Source organism: Rhipicephalus sanguineus, chromosome 2 (genome assembly GCF_013339695.2).
Source record: "Rhipicephalus sanguineus isolate Rsan-2018 chromosome 2, BIME_Rsan_1.4, whole genome shotgun sequence".
In the NCBI taxonomy this organism is placed as follows: Eukaryota; Metazoa; Arthropoda; class Arachnida; order Ixodida; family Ixodidae; genus Rhipicephalus; species Rhipicephalus sanguineus.
This window is the reverse complement of record NC_051177.1, coordinates 108,699,289-108,707,497: the sequence shown is the minus strand read 5'-3', so window position 1 is coordinate 108,707,497 and position 8,209 is coordinate 108,699,289.

The window sequence follows — 8,209 nt, the reverse complement described above, 5'->3', positions numbered from 1 at the left end:
CTAAGGATAATCAATAAAAATAGTTGAATGGGTTCATCGAAAGGGAGGCCGGCTTTGTTGTGATCAAGTGAGATTGTTGAGGCACCTGGCGGCGCAGATCTGTACCACGTGGTTCACTGTATACGTGGCCTCCGAGATCAGCTTCGGCGGCGCCACGAAACACAAAGTTAATTCGAAGAATACACTGAATCCTCAGGACATCAATAAAGTTATTCATACCATACCATACCAGGGCACTCGAACACCGGCGTGCGGGTGCCACTGCCAGACACCGAAGTCAAAGATTAGGGTGGCCTTCATTTTTTTTTATTCAGTACAACCTGCATTTTTTTTCCTCCAACGCCGACGTCAAGCTGTTCTCTGACATATCTTTGCTGTAAGAGTACAGGTTTAGTCTAAACCTTTTGGCAAATGAGAAGGTAGTTACACTTTTATGCTCTCGTACTTTGGCGCCCACGAGGCGCCTCTTATTCCGTTCATACTTAGCTAGAGAGATAAGACGCATATAGCTTTGGACAAATCCGGAGTCTTGTTACCCGAGCATGTTTTCTTGACATACGCAGAATCGAAGGACTTCCCTGCGCACCCGAACAATCCGCACGTCTCGTCTAACGGGAAATCTGCTCAAGCCATTTGGTGATCCCTCTGTTCTTGAATAAAGTAGTGACTCAGCAAGGGAATCCTAGGCATCGGTAGCGCTAATGATGGTCTCTAGATGCAAAACAATCCGTGATGTTATTTTTGGGGGCCACCCGCTCTCTTCACTGGAGTATGTCTGTATTTTAGGGAGAACTGACGTACGCATATATACTCTGTTACGACAGAAAATGAAATTAAAGAAGAGAAAGAGACTAAATTCATTGCACGTCTGCTAGCGTTTTTAGAGGAGGCTGTGAAATCTACAGGCTGCTGGAACTTGCTGACAATGGCGATGTCGTTTTTAATATTCAACAAACATCTTTATAGCCCACTGCCAATGTGTTCAATGATTTATTCTGTTGAAAAGTGGTTGTACGGCTCAGAATAAGAGCTGTGTGGTTGGCGCACCTGACTAGCCTATGCATTATAATCGAAACCAGCACAACATAAAAAACTGGGCAGGGGCGAAGCATGTAGGGAAGGGTGTTTAAGCTCCACTAACGTGAAATCTCTGGAGGGTTGAAGCATGCAGTGTGCGCCGGTGTTTCTCACCGTAAAATCACTGCTAATGGGCAACGAGAGACAGAAGAAAGATTAGATACAGAGACCCGCAGTCCGGTTTTAGTTAACGTGCACGCTGAGAATCTCCGTTGTTCAACTACGCACAAGAAAAAATTGCCACCGGCACTACATTGCAGGTCAAGATCCAGTGCCTATATATACGGGGTGGGCGGTGAACGGTTGTGCAGCGCGAGCAGTAGGTTTTTTCAATCAAGAAACTCGCAAGCGGACGCTGCTTTGGTCGGTGTTGTCACTCGCGGGTGAGGGCGCGTACTCGTTCCTTGCGAGCTGGTAATGCAGCGTTCATCGCAGAAAATTACAACATATCCACGGGTGAATGATGAAGAGCTTGGGCGAAGCTCCTGAAGCAATCATGGTTACACCGTGAAATGTTCAGTGGTTTCGCCCAGTAGTAATCAAAGCGATACGCCGCTTTGATTATTTTTCCTTTCTTCTTCTTTTTTTATTTTCTTCTATTTTTTGTATTTTGTATTTTATTTTTTATTGTTTTATTTTTTTATTATATTTTACTTTTTTATTTATTCTTATTTTTTATTTTATTTTATTTTTTTTTCTATCTCTATGGGACAGCGCTATCTATTGAATGATACGGGAGACGCGACGGCGGGGACACGCCGGATGGAGCGACGACCGACCAGGTGATGCTATAAGGAGATCCACTCATAAAAGAGCGTTTCCATAGTCAACGGGCGCCATTCGCTCTCTCTCACCACACGGCGAGCGCTGAGGCGGTGCCGCCCTCTCTTGCGCTCAAGCAAATGAACAGGACGTCACGATGTACGAGGCGACAGCAGACGACGATGCCCACCGACACGCCGAGACCCTAAGGTGCTTCGCCCCTAAAAACGCCCGCTGTAGCATTCCTTAAAAGAACGTCTAAGCGGCTACGATTCAATTGCGCGCTGCTAATAATGATGTCGCGATTACATATGGGTCATTCCACGCCAACTGCCCCAATCGACATGTCCCAAACAAAAGTCGATAAAGCTCGACAAAAGTCAATTTCTCTAAAAAATTGACAAAATACACACATATAGACATTAGTTCTACAGTATTTTCCGAAAATAAATAGAGCGGCAAAAATATTTTGAGCACGTGAGCACCGTTTGAACTTCACAAAATGTTGAAAAACCAGGCGCGAAAAAAAAATTCGCTATGAATCGACCGTTAAGGCATTCTTTGAACACTAGCTTTTTGGCGTTCTTTGAGCATCGTGATTTCAAAATAGGACAGTTCCTTATAGTAGCTTTATATTTTTTATTCCTTAGCGCGTAGGTAAAGTTGAGTAAATTGTCATGTTTTCGGGAATTTTTTTACAAAAGACAAATATCGATCAAATGCAGAAATTATATTTATAAAACTCTCGAGAGAACTTGCTATCTCCTTTTTTTGTTTTGCCTGTGTACGGCGCATAGGCTCTAAAATAAAATCCTGAACGTGGCAAAAACGCTACATTGACCTATACGCTACAACGCTTCATCTCGCGAAACTGATAGTTCGAATGTACCACCCTAAATGCATCGCTTTTACTTTATGTCTGCGTAATCGATCTATTTTATTCGTCGAGGTAGCAGGAGGGCAGTTTTTATTTTAGGATAAAAATACGTACACTACAGCACACGCAAACAAGACGGCTTGTAATAATATCTGGTGTTTAACGTCCCAAAACCACGATATGATTATGAGAGACGCCGTAGTGGAGGGTTCCAGAAATTTCGACCACCTGGGGTTCTTTAACGTGCACCTAAATCTAAGTACACGGGCCTGAGACATTTCCGCGTCCATTGAAAATGCAGCCGCCGCGGCCGGGATTCGATCCCGCGACCGTCGGGTCAGCAGTCGAGCGCCATAACCACTAGACCACCGTGGCGGGGCACAAGACGACTTCTAGTACACCATCATGAAGCTGAAAAGTAGTTCACAGTGTTTATGAAAGAATAACATGGTTGCTCTTTGTGCATTTATATAAATACAGCTGTCAGGCTAATCCGTGAGAGCTCAACTCATATTTCACCATACTGTATTGCTGCTTAACGTGTCAAGTAATCAGTTTTTGGCAGCCGATTGATCAAGTTTGTGACGAAAATTTCTCCTTGGACTGTTCATACCATACGTAACATGAAATGTGCTACGCTTATATGTATTATAATGTATTACGCATCTCCTTTGTCTTGGGAATCAGCACTAGTATATAGCTAGGGCTCCGTTTTTTTCGGAATTTATTTTCCTTGAAATTCAGAAGGTGTTTTCTTGGAGTTATTTTGTGAGACAAAATTCGGCGTTTATCGAAGTTTATTTCTCGTAAATATCCAATTCTCCTACATTCGGTGTTTAATATTTTGAAATGTGTTTTTAATCATTTGATTTTGAATGAAACTGCGCTGCATTGTTGCTCATAATCATGCTTCTCTATCATTTTATTTTTTCTCATTTCATGTTCATTTCCCTGTTAATAAGGCTGTTGATGTGCAGTGCTGTGAAATCGCCAAAGTGTACTACTGGGGGGAGCAGGAGCTAGTCAAGCTGGTATTATTATGAGGACCTATTACTATTATTACAATCAATACCCCAAAATCATAGATGAACACGAAAACATGCGAGCAAACTAAGTGTATTTTAGATGTCTGGAATGTTTGAACGCACACACATATACATATAAGCAGAAATACTTAAAAACGTTGTTTGATCCCTCCGTCATAGGAATCGGAATAACACGAAAGTAATGCGTGCCCTTACAGAAGTAACTGAATGTTTAGTGTACATTGATATAAGAGAGTTTGCACAATTTATATTGTTGTCTGGCAGCTATAACACCGTTTAACGTGGACGCACCCACTTTGATGATTGGTGGTACATCTATATTATAAGTCGGTTTTAGTTCACTGTAATCTCCATCCCGACGACTAACGTCCATGTTAAATGATTAAACAAACCCTTGTGGTAGCTGTAGTAGTTAACGGTGAAAGCGTAATCAGAGAACGAGATGTGATAGCGAGCGTCGCATATTGGACGCAGAACTTGGTCGCCATCCCGCGGCATGATAAAAATGTGATTGAACGCCATGGCCGAACTAGAGGGAAACGCAAAGCGCGTCGTGCCGCCCCAGTAGCCCTGCCGCGATTTTTCTCGGGGCGAGCGCGTGAGCGGAGAACGCGGTGTTACAGCCAGGTGAGACAGGCGCGCGTCGCAAAGCATCGAGCTGCCTTGCTCGCCGCACTCCGTCGCCAGGGTATTCTCGCGGCTAGACAGAGGGACCTCCTATTCCCTGCACAGCACCACACCCAGGTTTTCAAGGCGGTTCTTCGCTTCCTTGAGGACACTGGACTGGCCAACCGGCTATAGTAGCCGCCTGCCGCGTCCTCGGTCATGAACAGCATTCCTCCTCTCCTTCTCCTCCCTCTTCTCATCTTTATCTCCCTTTCCCCCTTTCCCCTACAGGCGCTGAGCCATGCTCATAGCCATGCTCCCAATTAGGGTTGCAGAAGTTGCGCCTTTTCCATTCCTCAACCTCTCCTCCTCCTCCTCGCAGAGCTATTTTTGGCTTGGATGAAGGAGGTTTAAAAAAAACTTGGTTTGGATTAGCGTGATGCTATGAGCGAGGCCGACGCTTTTACGACGCTTGGGTCGAAGTCACCACCTCGCGGTGTGTTATGGCATTGACAAAATTGAACTTCTATTGAAAACGCGCCGAATGGCACGGACGTGTAACGCGTTGCAGGTGCTAATCGCGGAGGCCACAGTAATGACGAATTACTTTACTTTACCACTCCCAGAGAGCAACACCACCCCGCCGACCGCGAGAGTGGTAGATATAAAAGGCGCGTTTGTAAAGCCTCTGGATTCTGTGACCGTGGCGCAGTGGATAGCGTGCCCAGCATATGTTGCTACGGAGCGAGCGGTCGTGGGTTCGATGCCCGTCGACGGAACTTTTTTTCTTTGCCATCTGATCGTGTAAATTTTTTCGACGTCATTTCCGTGACGGAAATACGTCACTGAAGTCTTGGTGGACCCCGGCATAAAACACTTTCGTGTTAAAATACTAAACACCTATGTTTGTTCATATTACAACCTTAAACCCTGATGTAATAGACGCAAACCTATTTTACCAGGTTGCTGTCACTGATGGAGGTGAGCTCCTTTCGATTGATGATTCTCAGTTTGAAAATACCCTTCAAAATTTTGAAAATGTCCTTGTAAAATCGCAGTTTATTGGGTAAATCTGAATTGTCAAAAATCTTACCGGCGAGTGTTTCTCAGATTTTTTTGGATTGACGAAATCTTTGGGTTACCTTTACGGCAGTTTAGTTCCTTGTGGAAGGGTAGTACAAGAGAAGTAATTTTCCCGACCGTGAGAAATGACGATGGTTATCTCCGATAAATATGTGTGCGTAGTGGATATCGTTAGTCGTTTATCTTGTTGCAAGCATGTGTCTGCTATTCCCTATAATCTGATATTACGTCTGTGTGGTGATTATCATACCGCCTCGCCGTTTGTCACTCCTCCTTTCCCCCTGAAACAATAAAGTGTATTCTTTCTCAATGTGCATGGCGCCCCATTACTTAAGCCCTGCCCTACATAAGTTATCTCGTCTCGTACCTAAATTCAGCAATCTTGCTTACCTGCCATCGATATTACACAGTCTTGAGTCTCCTAAGTTCATGCAGACAATACTCGCTTGTATTGTTCGCGCGAAGATCAACAAATTATCGTGCTTTTGAGTTTCGTAATAAAACAATAGAAAAAGGAAAACGTAACATGGAAAGGCGCAGACAAGCCTCGCCTATGTGTTCCCGAATATGCTACAAAAGAAGAAAAAAAACTCACTAACGGAGCGCAAAGCAAGCGGTTTCATCACAAGGCTCGAACGTCATAAACAAAAAAGCGAGGGAAAGAACCAACAGAACAACGCTTCGTGAAAGAATGTTTATCTTACCCGCCCTCCTCCTCTCCACTGGAGCTTCAATATATATCCTCTCTTAGCGTCCCCATAAACAAAGGGTTAGACGCGTACAGAGATGGCAACATAAAATACACACAAAGGCCTGGAAAGAGAAAAAGCGTGCTTTCTGGGAGCTTTTGTCGTTCATCGGCACTAAAGAGCAAAAAAAAAGAAATAAAAAAAACAGATAGCGGCGCGGAAGTATGGGGATACAGAGCAAAAGCGATGGGAGGTGGTAACAAAGAAGAAGGTGAATGCATATTATGAAGGCGCTAGTATGTGCGCTTACGTGCGAACGAGGCGGTGGTGATAAGGGTCGTGCCTGTGCAGCAATTTGTCTGCGAGAAGGAGCCGCAGCACATGCGGCGAGTTGGAGGGGAAGCAGGAGCCGTCTCTAAATTCAGCCTGAACAGGCAAGCCCATCTCGGCCGTCGCCTTACGCTCATCGGCGGGTGACGTCTTTACGAGGAAAGAGCCGGCGAACCTGGTCTTTCAGCGGCCTCCATGATATTACATGGTTTTTTATGGAAATGTCTCTAAGGCTAGCTAGCAGCTGCCCAAGCAAAATGCACAGAAGAGGTCATTGTGCCACGTAGGTGTTTCCGTGGAAAATCGACGTCACTCTTTTCAGGAACATGTGTTACCTCTTGTGAATTTCGCTTTGTAAATGTCAGTTTTTTACGTTCTTTTGTCAGAACATGTGAAACCATCGACGACTTCAAATAAATTAGCTTCGGATTTTTGTTGTGGTTTGCGCATACATAATGTTGAATACACCACATGAATACACCACATGAATACACCAATTAACCCTCGGCCCTCAGTCCCCAGCGGCTGCGAAGCAACTGACCAAGGCGGCGGTCAGACCTGCGACGCAGCAGAGGGTGCTAAGAATCTCTGGGTACGGACAGGCCGCCATTGGAATCTGAATTTGGCTACGTTTAACGCTAGAACTTTATCTAGTGAGGCGAGTCTAGCTGTACTATTCGAGGAATTGGAGGGTGTTAAATGGGATGTAATAGGGCTCAGTGAGGTTAGGAGGCCACAGGAGGCTTATACAGTGCTGAAGAACGGACACGTCCTATGCTATCGTGGCTTAGCTGACAGAAGAGAACTAGGAGTGGGGTTCCTTATTCATAAAGATATAGCTGGCAATATAGAGGAATACTATAGCATTAATGAGAGGGTGATATGTATCGTAATTAAGTTTAATACGAGGTACAAGATGAAGGTGGTACAGGCCTACGCGCCTACATCCAGCCATGATGATCAAATGGTTGAACGCTTCTACGAAGACGTAGAATCAGCAATGAGTAAGGTAAAGACACAGTATACTGTACTGATGGGTGACTTTAATGCAAAGGTAGGCAAGAAGCAGGCTGGAGATCATGCAGTTGGGGAATATGGCATCGGCTCTAGAAACGCCAGAGGGGAGTTACTAGTAGAGTTTGCAGAACGCAATAATTTACGCATCTTGAATACCTTCTACAGAAAACGGGCTACTCGTAAGTGGACCTGGAGGAGTCCTAATGGCGAAACTAAAAATGAAATAGACTTCATAATGTGCGGCCACCCGGGCATTGTACAGGATGTGGAAGTAGTTAACAAGATCCGATGCAGTGACCATAGAATGGTAAGATCTAGAATCCAACTTGACGTGAGGAAGGAACGGCAGAAACTGATACGCAGGAAGCCGATTAATGAACTAGCTCTGAGAGGGATAGTTGAGGAATTCAGAGTTTCACTTCAGAATAGGTACGCGGCTTTAACCGAGGAAACCGACCTTCGCGTTGACGCAATGAATGATAATCTGACTAGTATCATCAAGGAGTGTGCAGTGGAAGTCGGGGGTACAGTCGTTAGACAGGACACTGGTAAGCTATCCCAAGAGACGAAAAACCTCATTAAAAAACGTCAAGCTATGAAAGCCTCAAATGCAACAGACAAAATAGAGCTGGCGGAGCTTTCAAAGTTAATCAATAGGCGTAAAGTAGCCGACATAAGAAAGTATAATATGGAGAGAATTGAGCATGCTCTAAAGAACGGAA